This window comes from Euprymna scolopes, chromosome 27, assembly GCF_053919585.1.
Source record: "Euprymna scolopes isolate OS-2025 chromosome 27, ASM5391958v1, whole genome shotgun sequence".
Classification (NCBI taxonomy): Eukaryota; Metazoa; Mollusca; class Cephalopoda; order Sepiida; family Sepiolidae; genus Euprymna; species Euprymna scolopes.
Genome location: NC_136508.1, coordinates 112,290,432 through 112,316,457, shown reverse-complemented (window position 1 = coordinate 112,316,457; position 26,026 = coordinate 112,290,432). Strand labels below are relative to the sequence as shown.

At 26.4% G+C, this 26,026-nt stretch overlaps 1 non-coding gene across 1 annotated transcript; it reads right to left on the bottom strand.

The window, feature by feature from the left end:
• Positions 1-19,395: 19,395 nt before the first annotated feature.
• Positions 19,396-19,557, bottom strand: LOC145249119 (U1 spliceosomal RNA). The gene has a single exon (XR_013863496.1). It is a non-coding gene; the product is annotated as a U1 spliceosomal RNA (small nuclear RNA).
• Between the last annotated feature and the right edge of the window lie 6,469 nt (positions 19,558-26,026).

Below are 26,026 nucleotides of genomic sequence, written 5' to 3'. Positions count from 1 at the left end.
TTCAAATTCATATTTCAGATAAAGAAAGCGTCATCTTATTTTTTGTTTTATATAAAAATGAGAATGGCGGTATAGTTTTTTATTTCAATTTTAAATTCAAAGAGTTTTTTTACTCATACATTCTATTTTTTTTCTGTTTTAAATTAAAAAAAATCCACCCTTCTTTATTAATTACTAGCCTGAGTGCCAAGCGTTGCCCGGGGTTTTTTTTAGGTCTGTTTTGAGCAAAAAAAAAAGTGGTAGTAGGCAGGCAAGCTAAAACCCGCAGCCCGTAAAGGCGGAAAAGAAAGTGAAAGAATATCTGACGTCTTAACACTACTCCATGACGTGACCGAAAGTTCAGAAAGTTAAAATTATGCAAAGTCAGTCCAACCAATATGATGGATTGCAAAAGTGACTCGCAAAAAAATCGACCCGTCTTTATAGAAAACTGCCAAGTGGAGGATGAAGGAATTAATGTATTAGGCCAATTTTTCGATATTTGTTGTCCGAGACATCATGCTGTACACTGATACCAATCTCGTGAAAATGCGTCGGCTCTGACAAAAGTTTTAGGCATACAAACATACATACATGCACACATTTAAACAAACAGATGAGATTTATAGTATGGATAACACTATTATTTAGAAAGCTATTCTTAACATGGGAAAGGGATCCCTTGCTAAATAATTTGTACATTCATCTAACAATTTAATAAATTAAAAGGTGCATTTTGTAGTCAACACAAAAACGAAAAACTGGGGAAAAAACAAATATATAGCAAATGATTGTTATTAAAGGCAACATAATAAACTCTTCTACCTACTTGGATAAGAGTTTTGTGTTTTAACTTATTTTTAAGCGTTTGTTTACTTTTTAAAAAATCTGTACCGTGTCTTATGTTAGAAGAAATAAAAAATGGGTGATATAAAACAGGCATCTAAGATGTCACGATAATCGCTCAAAAATCGATACTTAAATAAAGTACTGGTAATAAAACACAAAATTAACACTTTTGAAAATTTTGTTATGCCCAACGATTTTTTACGGTATCTTTGGTTAAATAATTTGTTAAGTGAAATTCCAAATACTTATTTGAACAAAAACAAAAACTATTTGAAAAAAATTACAACACAAAAAAAAAATGTAAGGAAGCAAAAAATGATATGAGCCACCCATCTCTTGGCCATTCAACCAAAAATTGAAAACTGCAAATGATTACAGGTATTATGTCTTGTAACTGTTCATGAAATCGATGTTTATTTTATGTTAAATTTATATGGAAAAGTGATTCCACGTCCTAAAATCTTAAATATTTATTATTATTTGTCGTGTCTTTGAACGATATTTTTTTTTAAATTGTTGAAACGTAATAGCAAAAATACTTAATTTTTATTTTATTTTATTTAGAGACTAAACAACGCCGGGTTACATTGTAAAGATTTACAAATATATTTTTCTACTGATAATTAATGATGGTACATAAATATTTGATCATTTTATGTAAACTTTATAAAAGAAAGTGATCCCCATTCTAAAAGTTTAAATATGGGATAAAACATACAAAATCAAACGAAACTCTCTAGCGACTTAATAGTTAAGTGTAGAGAGAAAAAAGTTTTTTTTTTATGTTAAAACAATTAGTTACAAGGCTGAAATAACAACCTTATTATTCAGAAAGTCATTCTTAACATGGAGAGAGTGTTTTGTAACTATTCTGTACTTCCACCTAATAATTTCATAAAATAACATCTCGTAAAATTCGAATTTAACTTAAAAATTAGATTTAAAAAAAAAAGAACAGAAACATAATTGGATAATCATTTAAAAATTAAATACAAGAAAATTAGTTTTATTTATTTTTAATTTTTTTTTTTTGTGATCAGTTTTCTTCGAATTGAATTATTGTGTTTACGGTTCTCAGAAATCACACAAGTATTTTCTTTTTAAGAATAGATGCTTTTGTATTACTCTACACATAGATTCGAAAAAGTTGTCAAAAAACAAATATATAACAAATAAATGTTATCAAAGGCAAGATAAGTTACTTTTCTACCTAACTGGATAATTTTCTAATGTTTTAATTTAATGTAACATGTTTATTCAGCTCGAAAAACAGTGTTTACCGATGTATTCGAAAATGTAAAATTGTGCCCAAAGTTTTTCACTGTAAGTTTGAGAAAAGGAGTTAAAAATAAAAAAAACTAGACAAAATACTGTTTGAAACTCGCTCAATATATGTTACCGTGACATAGGCTGACATATATTCGGTGGTTTTTAACAGTATTTTGTATATTAAAAAAAAAAATTAACTCCTTTTCTCAAACTTTGCGTGTGAAAAAGAGAGTCGGGAACCATTTAAAATTTTCCAATACATCGGTAAACACTGTTTTTCGAGCTGAATAAACATGTTTAATTAAATAAAAACACTAGAAAATTATCCATTTAGGTAGAAAAGTAACTTATCTTGCCTTTGATAACATTTATTTGTTATATATTTGTTTTTTGACAACTTTTTCGAATCTATGCGTAGAGTAATATAAATAAAAAAAAAACAACACTTATCTTTCATCCCAGGAATTAAAAATAAACCAAATAAATTGGAAATTCAAATTTTATATTCAGGTTTCTTATAAATCATATAGAATCAATATTTTTATTGCATTGCAAAAAAAAAAAAAAAAAAATGAAATGAATAAACATAATTTAATATTTAAGGTTATTTAAAACAATCGGATTAGAAATGTAAACAAAAAATATTGAAAAACTTACCTTTCATTCCAGTTTCAATACGAAAAAAAAAATCGGGTTGAATTCTTTGCTCTTTTTTGTTCAAAATAGAAAAAAATTGTTAGGATTTCTTTATTAAATGGATACAATTTTTGTTTTGTGTGTCCAATTCATTAAGAAAATGAAATATATGAAAATATAAAAGAATCAAAATTAAAAGATGAAAAACACGAAATTATTTAAATAGAAAATCAACTGCTTAAGAACAAAGAAGTTAAGGTCATCGTAATAATACGGTGAAATCATTATTTTGTTCCTCGTGTAAAAATGTTTGTTTATTATTAAAACGTATCGAATTGTCTTCCTATCAAATTCAGATTATATTTGTCAATGTTTAAAGCTTGTTTTCAATATCTTTTGTAAATTTCTCTTTTGTATGTCTATTTCATTAAAAATTAAAATATATGAAAACATAAAAATTAAAATATATGAAAACATATAAATTAAAAACTATGAAAACATAAAAATTAAAATATATGAAAACATAAAAATTAGAATATATGAAAACATAAAAATTAAAAACTATGAAAACATATAAATTAAAAACTATGAAAACATAAAAATTAAAATATATGAAAACATATAAATTAAAAACTATGAAAACATAAAAATTAAAATATATGACAACATAAAAATTAAAAACTATGAAAACATAAAAATTAAAATATATGAAAACATAAAAATAAAAATATATGAAAACATAAAAATTAAAAACTATGAAAATATAAAAATTAAAATATATGAAAACATAAAAATTAAAATATATGAAAACATAAAAATTAAAATATATGAAAACATAAAAATTAAAAACTATGAAAATATAAAAATTAAAAACTATGAAAACATAAAAATTAAAATATATGAAAACATAAAAATTAAAATATATGAAAACATAAAAATTAAAATATATGAAAACATAAAAATTAAAATATATGAAAACATAAAAATTAAAATATATGAAAACATAAAAATTAAAAACTATGAAAACATAAAAATTAAAATATATGAAAACATAAAAATTAAAATATATGAAAACATAAAAATTAAAAACTATGAAAACATAAAATTAAAAACTATGAAAACATAAAAATTAAAATATATGAAACATAAAAATTAAAATATATGAAAACATAAAAATTAAAATATATGAAAACATAAAAATTAAAATATATGAAACATAAAAATTAAAATATATGAAAACATTAAAATTAAAATATATGAAAACATTAAAATTAAAATATATGAAAACATAAAAATTAAAATATATGAAAACATAAAAATTAAAAACTATGAAAACATAAAAATTAAAATATATGAAAACATATAAATTAAAAACTATGAAAACATAAAAATTAAAATATATGAAAACATATAAATTAAAAACTATGAAAACATAAAAATTAAAATATATGAAAACATAAAAATTAAAAACTATGAAAACATAAAAATTAAAATATATGAAAACATAAAAATAAAAATATATGAAAACATAAAAATTAAAAACTATGAAAATATAAAAATTAAAATATATGAAAACATAAAAATTAAAATATATGAAAACATAAAAATTAAAATATATGAAAACATAAAAATTAAAATATATGAAAACATAAAAATTAAAATATATGAAAACATAAAAATTAAAATATATGAAAACATAAAAATTAAAATATATGAAAACATAAAAATTAAAAACTATGAAAACATAAAAATTAAAATATATGAAAACATAAAAATTAAAATATATGAAAACATAAAAATTAAAATATATGAAAACATAAAAATTAAAATATATGAAAACATAAAAATTAAAAACTATGAAAATATAAAAATTAAAAACTATGAAAACATAAAAATTAAAATATATGAAAACATAAAAATTAAAATATATGAAAACATAAAAATTAAAATATATGAAAACATAAAAATTAAAATATATGAAAACATAAAAATTAAAATATATGAAAACATAAAAATTAAAAACTATGAAAACATAAAAATTAAAATATATGAAAACATAAAAATTAAAATATATGAAAACATAAAAATTAAAAACTATGAAAACATAAAAATTAAAAACTATGAAAACATAAAAATTAAAATATATGAAACATAAAAATTAAAATATATGAAAACATAAAAATTAAAATATATGAAAACATAAAAATTAAAATATATGAAACATAAAAATTAAAATATATGAAAACATAAAAATTAAAATATATGAAAACATAAAAATCAGAAAAACTGAACATTTCATTATTATTCTAATTAGTCAAACTACCGTTAACATTCAAAATGACAATAGTATTCTAAATAATACAATATATAATATAATATAATATAATATAATATAATATAATATAATATAATATAATATAATATAATATAATATAATACTTATTAAAAAAAGCGAAGTTAGTAAAATTACAAGAATAGATTTGAACCAAGAAAGCAAACTATAATAATTACATTATGAAACTTGAAACTGATTCGGTTAAAGATTCCCGCCCAACAAATGTCACAGTAACATTTATTGAGTGGTTTTCTACCAACATTTTGTTTTATTTCTTATTTTGAAGCGATTATTGAGTTTTCAAAGACATTGCGGTAAGCTTTTCTTGTTCTCCAACAGCGTTCAACATTACATGTTTTTCGAACGGATTAAACATTATACATTAACTAAAAACACTGCAAACGTATCCATTTACTAGGAAAGATACCCGCGCTTCGCAGGGGACTTTGCTGCACATTCGCCCCCCCCCGACCCCCCCCCCCATAATGTAAACAAAATGTTTGTTTTTTCGGTTGGGGTGAAGTGTCAAGTGACTGAAGTGTGTGTGCTCATTTTAGGTTAAATTATTATATAAAAATAACTTTATTGAAACTAACATTAATTCAAAAAGTCCAGAGTCCTGAAGTTCATGCCATGCAAACGGTAAATTTGCGACGGGTTTGATTATCAGATTTGGTGTCAGGAAAAAAAATCGGTTTGTGTCAAAAAAAAATAAAATAATATTTCTTTTTTTATCATAAAAATAATTATTTGTCCAATCATGAGAAGTGTGTGATATATCCAAATTGATGAAATTAAGAAAGTGAAAGGAGGGTTATGGTCATTTTTTGGCTGTTTGGCATTTTTTTTGTGTGTTTTTACCTAAATGCACGATGGGCGTCCATCTTGCTTGCCAAACTGTAGTGATTACGTTGGATAAAGAATGTCTTCAAATATGAATAACTACTCGTTTGCGCAAGAAATAAATGCGATATTCGTTCTCAGCGTACCGAAAAACTTTTAAAAGTCGACAATTCAAGGGTGAATGCCTATTGGTCCGTAATTAAAAAGAAAAATACTGTTTTATGGTAATAATTATACCAGAGCGATGTAAGGACTGCCAAACGATTGTGAAGATTGGACCTCATGTTTCCGTGACGTCAGATGTGTGTTAACTGTGCGAACTATGGTAAAGCAGAAACGACTTAATGATTTTTTAAAACCTTTGTTTATCTTCTTCAAACTGCAATTAATAATTAATCTTTGTTATAATTTTGTTAGGTTTAAAGATTTACACAGTTTAACGATTAATAATATAATAAACATTTGTATATTAAAATATGAAATACGGTTTTTCGGGAAAAAGAGACTAGAAAATATGAGGTGGGAGAGGGGGTGGGGCTACAAAAGGCTTAATATTTGTGCAATAATATTTTGAAATTGTGTTTAATCTGGCGAGAAAATAGCTGACAAGAGTCATGTTTACATTAAAACTTAATATTAAAAAAATATATATTGAAACACAATTAATTAAAAATATATGTTGTAACGGAACATTTTGAAATAATAGAATTTTAATCGTTTTAATCTTTAAAAAAAAATTAATTTTTAAGAAGTTTCTTTTTCTTGGCAATTCAACTGATTATAGTATATATTAACTCGAAAAAAAACTATTTTAAACAAAAACATATTAATATTAAATTTATAAAAAAATTTTTAATTGCAACTTCAAGGTATTTTTTTGTTCAATATGTGTATTTATATTTTAAAAAGTAAATATGTTTTACTTATTTGAACTCTTATGTTTCATAATAAATAGAAATGCCGATAGATTTAAATATATTTTGTTCAGATTTCGAAAAAATAAATAGGGGGGGGGCACGCACTAAAAAAAATATTTCCCTCATATATTTTACGGAAACTGCATTTTTTTATGTAATTTCATTCTAAAATGGATAAGTATCGAAAATTTCAGCAAAATCTGACCATTAGTTGATTTTTGCTAGATTTAGTAAAAACGGGTATGTTTTCACGTTCAAAATACTTACTACATGGGGACGTTATATTAAAGCGCCAATTATGTAAACACGATTTTCGTCTTTCAATTTCATTATTTTCGTTCGATGAAATTTTTTTTTTAATTATTACTAGTTTATTTTGCCTTTCGTTTAAATTGTACAAAAGTTATATTGATAATATTAATTTATAATAAAGTTATATTGATAATATTAATTTATAATAAAGTTATATTGATAATATTAATTTATAATAAAGTTATATTGATAATATTAATTTATAATAAAGTTATATTGATAATATTAATTTATAATAAAGTTATATTGATAATATTAATTTATAATAAAGTTATATCGTTTTGCATATAGGGGGGTAATTCTCTGGTGACTTTAGGTAGTGCCTAGTGATATCATATATGATAAAAAATTATATTTTATATTAAACTAGCGAGGGCTACCCGGCGTTGCCCGGGTGTTTGGAAACACCGGGGGTGAGGGGAGGGTAAAAAAAAGTAAGTATGAGGATCGAACCCGAACCGTTGAGGCAAAGTTGTAAATTAAAGTGTGAAAAAAAAGTGCGACGTTAACCATTGCCCCACCACGAGATGCTAAAGGAAACACGTTTGAATTTATTTAATTACTTGGATTTAGCAGGTGCCCATTTTAATGAGTTAATGAGGTCAAGTTTGACTGCGGGATAGTATTTACTGCTGAACGCCCCCCCCCAAGATGTTATAGGAAAAAGACTAACCCACATGCGGCAAGCGATAAATTTTGAATATTTATCTTCCCGAAATCGAACAAATTAAATAGACCGGCGATCTTCGTTGTTAACTGTGAGATATTACGATTTATATGTGATATAAAAAGTTTTTAAAAAGTTGTGAACCGACCGACCGCTTCTCTGAAAGAAGCCTTTTGTAGACACACAGAAAAGCGAACACACATACATACATACATACATACATACATGCATACATACATGCATACATACATATATACATGCATACATACATACACACACACATGCATACATACATGCATACATGCATACATACATGCATACATATATACATATATACATGCATACATACATACACACACATGCATACATACATACACACACACATGCATACACACATGCATACATACATACATGCATACATACATACATGCATATATACATGCATACATGATGATTGCAACTTCTTGTCAGACGAGTGCCACTCCCTCAGGTACTGAAAGTCCATGAGCCCGAAGATAACCTTAACTTAATCCTGCCGAAAAAAAAAAATTCACACGCACAAGCAGACATGACACTGAAGACGATCACTGGTATATATACACACATATATATATATATATATATATATATATATATATATATATATATATATATATATGCTCGCATGCATACACATATGCACATACACACATACAAATAACCCACATATATGCATACATACATACACATTACATATATGCATGCATAGACATACTTATACATAAACATACACAAGACGGTCATTGGCATGCATACACACACACACACACATATATATATATATATATATATATATTTAAACGCAAATATACATATATACAGATACACACATATCTGTAAACATACACATATATGTACATACACCATGAATACACATACATACGTATACAGACACACATGCATACATACAGATATACATGCATACACATATGCATACATACATCCATACGTACACATACGCACATACATATATACACACCCACTTACCTACATATACGTACACGTATGTAAATATGCACTCATACATACAGATATGCATACATACACACCTACAAATACATACACACATATACATACATACATTCATACGTACACATACGCACATACATATATACACACACACTTACCTACATATACATACATGTACGTAAATATGCACTCATGCACACATACATATATATACACACATATATATGCATACATACACAAATGCATAAATACACATGCACACGCCAATATACATACATGCACACATACACACAAACACACATATACATGCATATAAACATAGATATACACACATACACATGTACATAAACATACATACACCTATATATATATATATATATATATATATATATATATATATATATATATATATATATATATATATGCATATAATAATGGCAGATCAATTACTACATGCTTCCAGCATTTCAAACCTACACGCGTCACAACTTTTCCGTCGCAATAGGACCGTTTCTTTTTTTTCTTATAGCCTGAGGGAGTATCTGTACCTGATGGTGTTACAGAGTTTTAGCTTTGTACGACAGCTAAATCTCTCTCTCGGTTCAAAATGTTGACATCCAGCAACAAGCAAGAGCAAGATAGCCAGCAACAAGTCAAACTGCAGACCAGCTTAATGCGGGTACTGGTCTCCCGCTTTATGTTTTTTAATTCAGAGATTTGCTTCTCCTAGAGGGGTTGCCTTCACCACGGCTTACGGGAGCCCCCTTCACCCCGCATACACATTGAAATAAACACATGCGTACATAGACGTACGCCAACATATGTGTGCATGCGCACAGACATACAAACGTAATCACGTAGAGGCACACATATATACATATACACACACATACGTACACACACACACACACACATGCAAAATACACACGAATAAATAGTCCAAAAGTCATAAATAGTAAGTAAGTGATCAGCGATTGGACCATTTTTTTTTGTCCCTTTTCCTCCCTGCTTGGATTTTTTTTTAAAATAAAGTTTGTTTCAAACTCATTTTTTGCAACACATGAAGACAAAATTAACAGACTCGCATATAATTTTCCAAACAAAACAACGTACGAATTAACAAGACAGTCCAACTGAAAGTTATTTAAAGACGCTTGCAGTTTTTTTTTTAAATAAAGTTTGTTTCAAACTCATTTTTTTGCAATACATGAAGATAAAATTAACAGACTCGCATATAATTTTCCAAACAAAACAACGTACGAATTGACAAGACAGTCAAACTGAAAGTTATTTAAAGACGCTTGCACTTTTTTTTTTAAATAAAGTTTGATTCAAACTCATTTTTTGCAACACATGAAGATAAAATTAACAGACTCGCATATGATTTTCCAAATAAAACATACATACATACATACATACATACATACATACATACATGCATACATAAATACATACATACATACATTTTCGCTTTTATATTTATAGATAAATTATAAAGAAAATCTGTTTTGCAGGCAATTAGATACACTTGCTATGGTATAATTACAATCAATCCTGGGAAATTTTATAAACAAAAAAGAAGCAAATAATGTATGGGATGATGGATTTTGACATATGGAAAATTGGCCTTGTGTCTGACTAACTCTGCCCTCGTGGGTATGCAAGTAAATGAGGACATTAGTTTTAATTATTTATCTCTAACCCCATACCCCCCTTCTCCCGGCCATCGGCGTTGAAAATAAGGAAAAATTATGTATTCTGGGGCAGAAGTTTAAAAAAAACAACTTATGAATTATATCGGCGTACTTATAGTTTACATGACCAAAGAAAACTACGGTAAATATGAAGAATCACCATTGAAGATTCCTTTAAAATTACCAATTAATAAGGTTTTCAGGGGCTAAAAACGAACATAACGTTTGAAATTACGGTAAATGGGTGGTTTCCAAGATATGAAGAAATGTTAGTTTTAAAAAAAGGGGGGGGTCACTTTTCTATAATAATGTAACGTAAAATGAGCACCCACTTTGTGATTACCACATGACGAGAGGAAGAAATAAACAGATGCGGAGAAAAAATCGAACAAAAAAAAACGAGGGTTTGAGAAATGGATGGAATGGAGAATAGTTCTAAGAGAATTAGAATAAATGAGGAATTTGGGAGTGAGTGGAAGGAAGAGTAGTTTCGAGGAAGAGAGAATCAGATTAGAAGAGAGGCAGAATTAGAAAAGAGATAGGGAGAAAGAGAGAGGGATAAAGATAGAATGAAAAAAGATATATAGGTAAATGAGGGAGAGAGAAAAGAGAAATAGAAGAAGGGGTGAACGCGAATGTGATGGAGCAATAGAAAGCAACGGAGGAAGACAGAGATTTCAAAAGAAAGAAAGCAACAGATGGAGTGCGCTATAGAGTAAGGATATTGACTATGTTGTAGTTGTCTGGGAAGAAGCCTTATGATATTGTGTTTCACAAATGGGAAGTTCTTGGAAAGAAACTTTGTTCATAGAAGTTTTGTTTGGCTTTAGGTACAAAGAAAAAGAAAGGAAGTTATTTGCAGTAAATGTAGCCAGACGAGTTTTTGCTGTGAATGTTTGACAAGGATGTTGCAGACATTTGATCTCAATCAAGCATCTACCATTAAAATAATGATAAATTTGAGAAAGATGTCCGTATTATTTTAACTGATCGCCATGTTTGTTTTTGTGCCACCAATGGAAACAATACGGAGTATCGACCTGAATACTCCTAAAAATCGATTTTTTAAAGTCTTTAGTTGGTACTCTAGCGCACATTGACCACATGCTGGCAATATATTTTGATATTTTTTCTTATACTAATAAGACCACAAGTTAATTTCAGCAAAAAATGAAAGACTTTAAATACAAGGTTCGTTTTTTACAGATGGCGGCGTCAAGTTATAGAGAAAAAAACTTACAATTCAGGTTGAATTTTTGAGAAATAACGTCTTCAAATTCTAAAAAAAAAAAGAGTAGAGTACAATTCAAAAAAGATTTTAGAAAAATGGCGTCGTCAAGTTAGGAGTTGAAAAAAGCCGTCACTAAGGATATATATATATATATATATATATATATATATATATATATATATATATATATATAGAGAGAGAGAGAGAGAGAGAGAGAGAGAGAGAGAGAGAGAGAGAGAGAGAAGAGAGATGGCGTAATAGTAAAAAAGATATTGAGACAAAAAATCGATAGTGAATGAAATCATTGTTTATTTGCCAGACACAACACCAGAAAACCCCTTTACAATTAAGTTGAGAGAATTGAGTCTTTTCCCGGGTAATCTGTCTATAATGTCCGCCTCCTATAAATTCATAATTTGGGTTACTGAAAATATCCGTACGCATCGCTCAAATTTGTTTAAATGTTTAATTTTCGGGGTCATAGGTGGAGTTCAGCCAATAGACACACGAATTATGTTGGAGGTTATTAGACATTTTAGTTCATAGATCTAGAGGATGTGACATAAATACTGTTACAAAAATAAAACTCAGATTTATTCCAACCAAATAATCTATTACAAAACAAAATTACATAAAATGATTAGCAAATAATGAAGTAAAAATATAGCTTAAGCATTCAAAATGTTTGCTTTGAATGTTCACTAAACTACGAAGTATTTTAGGTGAAATTATCTATAGCATAACATCTAATGACATTTTCAGATCAAAATCAGATCATACGGTATCACTGTAAAAATACTTAACATAATTAAATCCTTCTTAGAGAAGAAACAAATCCAGGTTGTCCTCGAAGGTCGTACATCTAAACAATATGATATAAATGTGGGAGTGCCTCAGGGGTCTATCCTAGGACCTCTAATATTCCAAATATTCATAAATGACCTCTCTGACAAAATTGTCTGTGAGATGGATATATATGCTGATGACACCACTCTCTATAACAGACACGAGAGGTAAATAAATGAACACATATATAAAAAAAAATGACAGAAACACTAGCGAATGACCTCCAATCTGTAGTGGAATGGGGACAAGAATGGATAGTCACATTCAATGCCGCCAAGACTAAACTTGTTTTATTCAATAACTACAAGAAACCTTCTCAACCACCAATAGAAAAGGCCAAAGGCTCTTTATCTGAAAGTTCATCTATTAAACTCCTCGGCCTAACGTTCACAGAAAACATGAGTTGGAAAAATTACATTGAGAGCATTGCCAGAAAGAATGTCTTCAAATATGAATAAGTACTCGTTTGCGCAAAAAATAAATGCGATATTCGTTCTCAACGTACCCAAAAACCATTAAAAGTCGACAATTCAAGGGTGAATGTCGATTAGTCCGTAAATAAAAAAAAATACTGTTTTATGGTAATAATTATACCATAACGATAGAGGGACTGCCAAACGATTGTGAAGATTGGACCTCATGTTTCCGTGACGTCAGATGTGTGTTAACTATACGAACTGTGGAAAACCAGAAGCGACTTAATGATTTTTTTAAAAACCTTTGTTTATCTTCTTCAAACTGCAATTAATAATTAATCTTTGTTATAATTTTGTTAGGTTTTAAGATTTACACAGTTTAACGATTAAATAATATAAACATTTGTATATTAAATATGAAATACGGTTTTACTGAATGCTCATTTTGTTACCTACGAGGTTCCATATTTTCTTCAGTAAAAAGAGACTAGAAAATATTAGGGGGGGGCTACAAAATGCTTAATATTTGTGCAATAATATTTTCAAATTGTTTTTAATCTGGCGATATAATAGTTGAAAAGAGTCATGTTTACATTAAAACTTAATATTTAAAAAAATATTTAAACAATTAATTAAAAATATATGTCAACTAATTGTAGTATATATTAACTCGAAAGCCCCCTATTTTAAACAAAAACATAATAATATTAAATTTATATCATTTTTTTAAAAATTGCAACTTCAAGGTAATTTTTTGTTCAATATATGCATTCAAATATTTAAAAAAAAAATATGTTTTACTTATTTGAACTCTTCTGTTTTATAATAAATAGAAATTTCGATAGATTTAAATATATTTTGTTCAAATTTCGAAAGAAATATATAGGGGGGGCACGCACTAAAAAACATTTTCCCTCATATATTTTACGGACTCTGCATTTTATTCTAAAATCGATAAGTATCGAAAATTTCATGAAAATATGACCATTAGTTGATTTTTGCTAGATTTATTAAAACAGGTATTTTTTCACGTTCGAAATGCTTACTACATGGGAACGTTATTTTAAAGCGCCAATTATGTAAACACGATTTTCGTCTCGCAATTTCATTAAAAATGAAAAAAAAAATTTTTTCATGAAAATTTTTAAAAAATGTTTACTATTTTATTTTGCCCTTCATCTTTTAAATTGTACAAAAGTTATATTGATAATATTAATTAATAATAAAGTTATATTGATAATATTGATTTATAATAAAGTTATATTGATAATATTGATTTATAATAAAGTTATATTGATAATATTAATTTATAATAAAGTTATATTGATAATATTATTTATAAAAAAGTTATATTGATAATATTAATTTATAATAAAGTTATATTGATAATATTATTTATAATAGCGTTATATTGATAATATTAATTTATAATAAAGTTATATTGATAATATTATTCATAATAAAGTTATATTGATAATATTATTTATAATAAAGTTATATTGATAATATTAATTTATAATAAAGTTATGTTGATAATATTAATTTATAATAAAGTTATATTGATAATATTATTTATAATAAAGTTATATTGATAATATTAATTTATAATAAAGTTATATTGATAATATTAATTTATAATAAAGTTATATTGATAATATAAATTCATAATAAAGTTATATTGATAATATTAATTTATAATAAAGTTATATTGATAATATTGATTTATAATAAAGTTATATTGATAATATTAATCTATAATAAAGTTATATTGATAATATTATTTATAATAAAGTTATATTGATAATATTATTTTATAATAAAGTTATATTGATAATATTATTTATAATAGCGTTATATTGATAATATTAATTTATAATAAAGTTATATTGATAATATTATTCATAATAAAGTTATATTGATAATATTATTTATAATAAAGTTATATTGATAATATTAATTTATAATAAAGTTATGTTGATAATATTAATTTATAATAAAGTTATATTGATAATATTATTTATAATAAAGTTATATTGATAATATTAATTTATAATAAAGTTATATTGATAATATTAATTTATAATAAATTTATATTGATAATATTAATTTATATTAAAGTTATATTGATAATATTATTTATAATAAAGTTATATTGATAATATTAATTTATAATAAAGTTATATTGATAATATTAATTTATAATAAAGTTATATTGATAATATTAATTTATAATGAAGTTATATTGATAATATTAATTTATAATAAAGTTATATTGGTAATATTATTTATAATTAAGTTATATTGATAATATTAATTTATAATGAAGTTATATTGATAATATAAATTCATAATAAAGTTATATTGATAATATTAATTTATAATAAAGTTATATTGATAATATTAATTCATAATAAAGTTATATTGATAATATTAATTTATAATAAAGTTATATTGATAATATTAATTCATAATAAAGTTATATTGATAATCTTATTTATAATAAAGTTATATTGATAATATTATTTATAATAAAGTTATATTGATAATATTTATTTATAATAAAGTTATATTGATAATATTTATTTATAATAAATTTATATTGATAATATTAATTTATAATAAAGTTATATTGATAATATCAATTCATAATAAAATTATATTGATAATATTAATTTATAATAAAGTTATATTGATAATATTAATTCATAATAAAGTTATATTGATAATATTATTTATAATAAAGTTATATTGATAATATTATTTATAATAAAGTTATATTGATAATATTTATTTATAATAAAGTTATATTGATAATATTTATTTATAATAATGTTATATTGATAATATTAATTTATAATAAAGTTATATTGATAATATTAATTTATAATAAAGTTATATTTATAATATTATTTATAATAAAGTTTTATTGATAATAATTATTTATAATAAAGATATATTGATAATATTATTTATAATAGCGTTATATTGATAATATTAATTTATAATAAAGTTATATTGATAATATTATTCATAATAAAGTTATATTGATAATATTATTTATAATAAAGTAATATTGATAATATTAATTTATAATAAAGTTATGTTGATAATATTAATTTATAATAAAGTTATATTGATAATATTATTTATAATAAAGTTATATTGATAATATTAATTCATAATAAAGTTATATTGATAATATTAATTTATAATAAAGTTATATTGATAATATTAATTCATAATAAAGTTATATTGATAATATTGATTTATAATAAAGTTATATTGATAATATTAATTTATAATAAAGTTATATTGATAATATTATTTATAATAAAGTTATATTGATAATATTAATTTATAATAAAGTTATATTGATAATATTATTTATAATAGCGTTATATTGATAATATTAATTTATAATGAAGTTATATTGATAATATTAATTTATAATAAAGTTATATTGATAATATTATTTATAATAAAGTTATATTGATAATATTAATTTATAATAAAGTTATATTGATAATATTTATTTATAATAAAGTTATATTGATAATATTAATTTATAATAAAGTTATATTGATAATATTAATTTATAATAAAGTTATATTGATAATATTAATTTATAATAAAGTTATATTGATAATATAAATTTATAATAAAGTTATATTTATAATATTATTTATAATAAAGTTTTATTGATAATAATTATTTATAATAAAGATATATTGATAATATTATTTATAATAGCGTTATATTGATAATATTAATTTATAATAAAGTTATATTGATAATATTATTCATAATAAAGTTATATTGATAATATTATTTATAATAAAGTAATATTGATAATATTAATTTATAATAAAGTTATGTTGATAATATTAATTTATAATAAAGTTATATTGATAATATTATTTATAATAAAGTTATATTGATAATATTAATTTATAATAAAGTTATATTGATAATATTAATATTTAATAAAGTTATATTGATAATATTAATTCATAATAAAGTTATATTGATAATATTGATTTATAATAAAGTTATATTGATAATATTAATTTATAATAAAGTTATATTGATAATATTATTTATAATAAAGTTATATTGATAATATTAATTTATAATAAAGTTATATTGATAATATTATTTATAATAGCGTTATATTGATAATATTAATTTATAATGAAGTTATATTGATAATATTAATTTATAATAAAGTTATATTGATAATATTATTTATAATAAAGTTATATTGATAATATTAATTTATAATAAAGTTATATTGATAATATTTATTTATAATAAAGTTATATTGATAATATTAATTTATAATAAAGTTATATTGATAATATTAATTTATAATAAAGTTATATTGATAATATTATTTATAATAAAGTTTTATTGATAATATTAATTTATAATAAAGATATATTGATAATATTAATTTATAATAAAGTTATATTGATAATATTAATTTATAATAAAGTTATATTGATAATATTAATTCATAATAAAGTTATATTGATAATATTAATTTATAATAAAGTTATATTGATAATATTAATTCATAATAAAGTTATATTGATAATATTAATTTATAATAAAGTTATATTGATAATATTAATTTATAATAAAGTTATATTGATAATATTAATTCATAATAAAGTTATATTAATAATATTAATTTATAATAAAGTTATATTGATAATATTAATTTATAATAAAGTTATATTGATAATATTAATTCATAATAAAGTTATATTAATAATATTAATTTATAATAAAGTTATATTGATAATATTAATTTATAATAAAGTTATATTGATAATATTAATTTATAATAAAGTTATATTAATAATATTAATTTATAATAAAGTTATATTGATAATATTAATTCATAATAAAGTTATATTGATAATATTAATTCATAATAAAGTTATATTAATAATATTAATTTATAATAAAGTTATATTGATAATATTAATTTATAATAAAGTTATATTAATAATATTAATTTATAATAAAGTTATATTGATAATATTAATTTATAATAAAGTTATATTAATAATATTAATTTATAATAAAGTTATATTGATAATATTATTTATAATAAAGTTTTATTGATAATATTAATTTATAATAAAGATATATTGATAATATTAATTTATAATAAAGTTATATTGATAATATTAATTTATAATAAAGTTATATTAATAATATTAATTTATAATAAAGTTATATTAATAATATTAATTCATAATAAAGTTATATTGATAATATTAATTTATAATAAAGTTATATTAATAATATTAATTTATAATAAAGTTATATTGATAATATTAATTTATAATAAAGTTATATTGATAATATTAATTTATAATAAAGTTATATTAATAATATTAATTTATAATAAAGTTATATTGATAATATTAATTTATAATAAAGTTATATTGATAATATTAATTCATAATAAAGTTATATTAATAATATTAATTTATAATAAAGTTATATTGATAATATTAATTTATAATAAAGTTATATTGATAATATTAATTCATAATAAAGTTATATTAATAATATTAATTTATAATAAAGTTATATTGATAATATTAATTCATAATAAAGTTATATTAATAATATTAATTCATAATAAAGTTATATTGATAATATTAATTTATAATAAAGTTATATTGATAATATTAATTCATAATAAAGTTACATCGTTTTTCATGTAGGGGGTCTGATTCTGTGGTGACTTTTGGTAGTGACTAGTGATATCATATATGATAAAGAAAAATTATATTTTATATTAAATAAATTATAAAGAAAATCTGTTTCGCAGGCAATTAAATACACTTGCTATGGTATAATTACAATAAATTCTGGGAAATTTTATAAACAAAAAAAGAACATTTTTGTTGATTTTGCATTTTCTCATGTTGCTCTATGGTTAATATTCTCTTCAATTCAATTGTAAATTTATTTAAAAATTAACATTTTTTTTTCTTAAAAAATAAGAAATCATACATTACGTTATCATATAGTGACAATTAAATAGTAAATTTATTTTAATATTATCATAGAAAATAGGTCGGACATTTTGTAACAGGACTTATGCCCCACACTGTATATCGAAAGAAGAAACTTTCAGTAGCTGTAGGCGACAGCTAGACGAATTCCTCACGATTAAACGTAGATTACATTTACATGCAAATTAGATACAATCAGAGCGTTGGAATTGAAGTGGATAATAAACTGGTCGAGAGAAATGGCGTATTTCTTTGTATTACAGAGATTAAGGGTGATTAAGCAGAGGGAGTATAGACCTATGAGTGAGAGGTACTTGGAAGAAGTAGGGAAGGATTTCTGATTTTGATTGTATTATCGGAGTGAGCGCGTACGCAGACCCCGCACTTAGAAATAGCACGTCCGAGTCGTCCACATTTAGGACGATCGCAAAGGTAAACCCAACCGCAATGCAATGGATGGGCCTCGCTCTGGGGAGCGACCTCAATGATCACTGTTACCCCTATGTAATTTAAGGATATTTATTTGCTCCCCCACCGAGCAAATTAGGCACAAGGCCGATTTTTAAAGTGAGGATTGAAGGGGAAATGTGGCCCAACTCCCCGGGGAGTAGGGGAGCTGGATAGTGACAATTAGTATGAAGGGTTGCCCCTAAATTGATCAAGGTCTTATATGTGGGGTCGCCCCATATATGGTCTTTGCTTGACACTTGTTGCCCGAAGGACCAGGGCCTGACCTACGCCAGGTAAGTATTATTTATTTGCTCCCCCACCGAGCAAATTAGGCACAAGGCCGATTTTTAAAGTGAGGAGTGAAGGGGAAATGAGGACCAACTCCCCGGGGAGTAGGGGAGCTGGATAGTGACAATTCATATGAAGGGTTGCCCCTACATTGACCAAGGTCTTATATGTGGGGTTGCCCGCACATATGGTCTTTGCTGGTCTTTGCTTGACACCCAGGCCCCGAAGGACCGGAGGCAGATAAGTATAATTTTTGTTTTTATATCACACTTCTATACTTAGAACTAACAAACATTAATAAAAAACTAAAATACCTTCATAAGATTCTCACCAATATCAGTATATCACAACTTTTTCATTCACTAATAACAATAATCCATAACAAATAATTTATTTTACTTTAATTTAAACTTACCAACATTTTTACAAAATACCTCAATTCTTATTGGAACTTACATTTCATTGTAATATTCAATGTCAAGGTCGTTTACATGTGAACAACATAAATTCATAATCTTTTCAATGAGAACAAATACAAACGAATGAAAACTTTTAGAATTCAAACCAAAGCACTAAACCAAAAAAACATTTTTATGTAATTAAATCAAACAGTTTTGTATTTCATTAATTGGCTCTCGTACAGTTTTACCAAGACATTAAAAAACCGAAAACATTGAAAAAAAAGTTATATTGTACGTACCCGTTATGGAATGAAGTTCTCCGAAAAAAAAGTAACTTAATTTGATCAAGTACTTTTTTTTCCAGAGGCAAATCAAATTTGAATGAAATCGATCTATCGTCGCCATTTGGCTATTTAGGGACAGAAACGGAAAAAATTATTACCAAAGGACAAAATTAAAAAAAAGATTTAAAAAAAGACACAAAAACTTTGTAAAATAAGTGAAAAAAATTATCTAAGTATTTTTTCTGCTCATGTTTTGTTATGGCGAGATGAGCAATTCACCGCTGGAACTTTTTATCGAAAGAACGTTATCACCGGTCACCGGTTGTCAGAGCCTTCCCGGGGCGGGAACACTTAAAAACGTAACATGCAGTCTCTGTAAATATTCTAAATAAACTTCTTTATTACTTCAGAACCTTTTATCCATTTATTTCCCTGGTGGAATACTTTTCTTGAATATCCTTTTATTACGGCCACCCAGCCACCCACCGCAGGAAATATCAACTGGCGACGAAGATGAGATACGAACTGTAAATTCATCTAAAAAAGAAAAAAAAAACACGTGGTAACCAAGAACATTCTGAAAATTGTTGTTCACAAAGTTCACTTTTAATTGAAGAAAAAGCTTCTTAGAAAGCGAAAGACTGGTGTCTGCCACATATTTACGCAAGTAAAAAATAATTTTTATATTATTGACGAGTTAAACTCCGTTTTTCTCTTTTTAAACTCCCAAAGAGTTGACTTTATATAACGTGTTTGTGTGTGTGTGTGTGTGTGTGTGTGTGTGTGTGTGTGTGTGTGTGTGTGTGTGTGTGTGTGTGTGTAAATTGTGACTTTCTTCATGATTAACGGACGTGTTTTTTGTATTTGGTTAATACGATAAAAAACAAACAAATGAACAATACTGAGGAATCTGTGTTTATTTAATAAAGAAAATGTTTAAAAGAAGTTTACGTGTGTCTGCTGAAGTAGACGAAAAAAGAGTCTCTTGAAATTTTGTCAAGTGTTATTTTAACGGTGATTTTTTTTTCGGAACTTTCCTATGTGTTGACAATTTTCTGTGAAAATAAGCATCTTGTTTTTGAACAATATTTTTTTTCTCTGTGGTATACGTTAACTTGCTATTGATACATTTAAACAAAAATGACATCGGAACAAATAGCGACGTTGGCGAAAACGTTAACTGAGAGTTTAATCGCTCAACAAAAAGCCCAAATTGATTTTCAAAAACAAATGCTAATTCAACAAGAACGTTTCGAAACTCTTGTAATACAACAAACGACGGATAATCGCTTATTTTGTAAAACGATTTTGTCAGAAAAATCTAAGGAGGGTGCATCCAGATTTTTTTCGGCTGAGGGTATAGCGAACTCGCTTTCAGAGTTTAAATATGACCGAGACAAAGGTGACACTTTCCAGCCTATTATCGTAGGTTTGAAACGATATTTACAAAAGGATGCGAGAAGTGGTCGGATGAGGAAAAAAAACCCTATTACGCCAAAAAATGGGTACAGAAGAAAATACTAAATTCACGAATTTGATATTGCCTAAAAAACCGGAAGAGATCTCTTTTTCAGAAACGGTGAAAATTTTGTGTGTTGTATTCGGTGGAAGAGATAGTCTTTTTCATACACGGTATAGGTGTTTAAATATGTCAAAAGACGAAACTGATGACATTGTCACATATGCGAGCAAAGTCAACGCCCAGTATGAACTGTTTAAATTAAAGAATTTATCAGTGTACATGTTTAAGTGCTACATATCTGTCCAGGGACTGATAGCACCGAAGGACAAGGATTTAAGGTCAAGGATATCATCAATCATGGAACAAGACCCGGAAATGAACTTGCAAAAAGTGACAGAAGAATGTAAAAAATTGATAAATGTAAAAAGGGACACTACGAGGATAGAGGGAAAAGTCACATCCCAAGTTCAGGTAGTAAAACAGAAGACATTTCCAAAAGACAAAGAGAAAAGTTTTGAATATTGGAGTTGTGCGGGTCCGCACTTAAGAAAAAACTGCCCTTATTAAGACCAACGTTGTACCAAATGTGGCCTAGTGGGACACCTGGCATCCCACTGCCGAACTAAGCAAGACGAAAGACGGAAATGGAAGCCAAAAGTAAATGTGGTCTTGTCCAAAGAAGAAATAAAACAAGGAAGGAAACGGAAATTCGTTCACACACAAATAAATGGTCACTCAGTGAAGCTACTTTATGACACTGGTAGCGACATATCAATAATCGACGAAGTGACCTGGAAGAGAATTGGTGGTCCAAAACTGAGAAAAACACAAAAAATTGCAAAAGGTGTTTCCGGAGAGCGATTAAAATTCATGGGAGAATTTAATTGCAGTGTTTCTCTTGGATCGAAAACTTTTTCCTCAACCCTTTCAGTTGTTCCAGGAATAAATTCTTGCCTTTTTGGAATTGATTGGATTGTTTTGTTTGATTTATGGGAGCTATCCATAAATTCATTTTGCAATAATGTAAGAGCGTTGGAAAAGAAAAATTCCAAACAAAATGACCATTTTCTGGCAGTGTTAAAAAGTGAATTCCCCAAAGTTTTTTCAGAGGGATTAGGAGTGTGCACCAAAACTGAAGTAAATTTTGAATTAAAACAGAATGTGAAACCTGTTTTTAGCCCAAAAAGAAATGTGCCTTTTTCTTCAAAAGAAGATGTGGAAATTGAACTAAAAAGACTACAGAAGAATGGTGTAGTCGAAAAAGTTGACAATTCGGAGTGGGCGAGACCCACTATGTATGTAAAAAGGAAAATAAGAAGATTCGGGTATGTGCCGATTTTTCTACAGGCCTTAATGACTGTCTGATGGATCATAGTTATCCACTTCCATCTCTTAAAGACATTTTTACAAAGCTGAATGGAGGTAGAATTTTCTCCAAAATCGACTTATCGGAAGCTTACCTTCAGGTAAAAGTCAGTGAAGAATGTTTTAAGTATTTGTGTATCAATACACATCTAGGACTTTTCCGACTAAAAAGACATCCTTTTGGATTAAAAGTGGCCCCAGCACTATTTCAGCAAATAATGGATACGATGCTTGCTGATTTAGATGTTGCAATCTCATATTTGGATGACATCCTTGTCAAAAGTAAAAATGTACAGGAACATAAGGAACACATCAGAGCAGTTTTCCACAGCATTGAGGAATTTGGTTTCAAGTTAAGTGCCGAAAAATTTGAATTCTTTTTAAAACAGATAAAATATCTTGGTCAAATTATCAACAGCCAAGTCAGAAGACCGAATCCTCAGAGAACAGAAGCAATCGAGAGGATGCCAGCACCCAATAGTGTTGCCCAGTTACACTCTTTTGGGGGTTTAGCTCAATATTATGCTATTTATATTCCAAACATGCGTAAGTTGAGAGCACCATTGAATGATTTGTTAAAAAAAGGACAAAAGTGGATTTGGCCAAAAGAATGCCAAAATGCGTTTGAAGATATTAAGAAATGCCTGCTATCAGATTTAGCTCTAGCACATTTTGATCCACAGAAAGAATTGATTGTTGCATCAGATGCAAGTGACTACGGAGTAGGAGCAGTTCTTCTCCATAAACTTGAAGATGGATCAACAAAGCCAATAGCCCATGCATCCAGATCACTTTTGTCGGCTGAAAGAAACTATTCTCAAATTGAAAAAGAAAGCTTGGCGATTATTTATGCCATTAAAAAATTCCATAGATTTATTCATGGAATGATGTTTACTTTGCAAACCGACCACAAACCTTTATTGACTATTTTCGGTTCTAAAAAAGGCATACTTACGCACACTGCAACTAGACTCCAACGATAGAGCATAATTCTACTAAATTATGACTTTAAAATGGAGTACATTTCATCCAAAATATCGGACATGCAGATGGACCGTCCAGGCTCATCCAAAAGTGTGCTGAACCTTTGGAAGACACAGTAATAGCTGCATTGACAGAGGAAAAAGAACTCTCCGGATTACTGTGTAACACAATCAGAGAGTTAGCAGTGACTCTAGACGAAATAAATAAGACAGCAGAAAAGGATGATTATATTGTGAAAATGAAAAAGTTGCTGCAACTAAACTGAAAATCAAAGAAAGACCCTAAAATTTTACCATTTTCCATTTGTACTCAAACCTTATGTACGCAGACAGAGTCGTCATACCGACTATGCTTCAGAGAAGAATTTTAAAAGTGGTCATCCATGCATGTCGAGAATGAAAGCTTTAATGCGTGGATATACGTATTGGCCTAGGATGGACCAGGACATTGAAAAACTCGTAAGAGAGTGTCAAGGGTGTCAGCTAGCAGCAAAGGCACCACCTGTGCAGATACAACCGTGGCCAAAGACTGATACACCGTGGACTCGGTTACATATCGATTATGCAGGTCCTTTAAATGGATATTATTTCTTAGTGGTCGTCGACAGTTTCACAAAATGGCCAGAAGTGTTTAAATACAAACACCCTACTTCGAGTAGTACAATAGATGCACCTCAGTCGTTTTGGAGTGTCTAAAACTATTGACAGCGACAACGGCACCCAATTTACCAGCAAAGAATTTCAAGAATTTTGCAAGGCTCTAGCCATTGAACATTTAACAATGGCAATCTACCATCCAATGTCAAATGGCCTAGCAGAGAGGTTCGTCGATACATTCAAAAGAGCCTTGAAGAAAAACCAAGGCATGGACACTGACGAGAAGAGTCTTGAACAATTTTTATCGGTGTACAGGATAACTCCGAACCCAAACACTGATATCAGTTCGTCACCAGCCGAACTGATGTTTGCACGGAAAATCAGATCTGTATTTGACAGAATTTTACCAAGTGCAACCAGAGTAACAACAACAAAAGAAAATTTTCCAACAAGGTTTTACAAACCTGGTGACAGAATATTCTTCCTGAATTACAGGAGTGGAAACAATTTTTGGGAGGAGGGGATTATTATGAAAAGAATCGGACACATGCTATAATCTGTAAGAAGTAATAAATTCGACTGTCGCAGGCATATAAATCAGCTAAAACCTCGACACACTGATGACTACAAACAGGCAGAAGAAAATGACCTGTCCCTAGAGGTTTTGTATGATTCTTTTAATATACCCCAACCCTTAACAGAACTTACTCCAGATTTGAGAGTTCCAGCTTCTCCACCAACTCCACCCACTCAAACGATATTGAGGAGAAAAAGTACAAGGGTGAAAAGAAAAGTTAACCGGCTGAGCTCCAAGCCAAAAATCAAACGATATTAAGCCAAATTCTCTTGGGAGAAATTGTCTTAGGGGGAGGTGTTATGGCGAGATGAGCAATTCACCGCCGGAACTTTTTATCGAAAGAATGTTATCACCGGTCACCGGTTGTGAGAGCCTTCCCTGGGCGAGAACACTTAAAAACACGTAACATATTCTCAATAGACTTCTCTATTTCTTTATTACTTCAGAACCTCTTTATCCATTTATTTCCCTGGTGGAATACCTTTTCTTGAATATCCTTTTATTACGGCCACCCACCGCAGGATATATTATGTTTTAAAATACACTCGTCAAATTTTGACAAACTGTAATTGAAGTTAT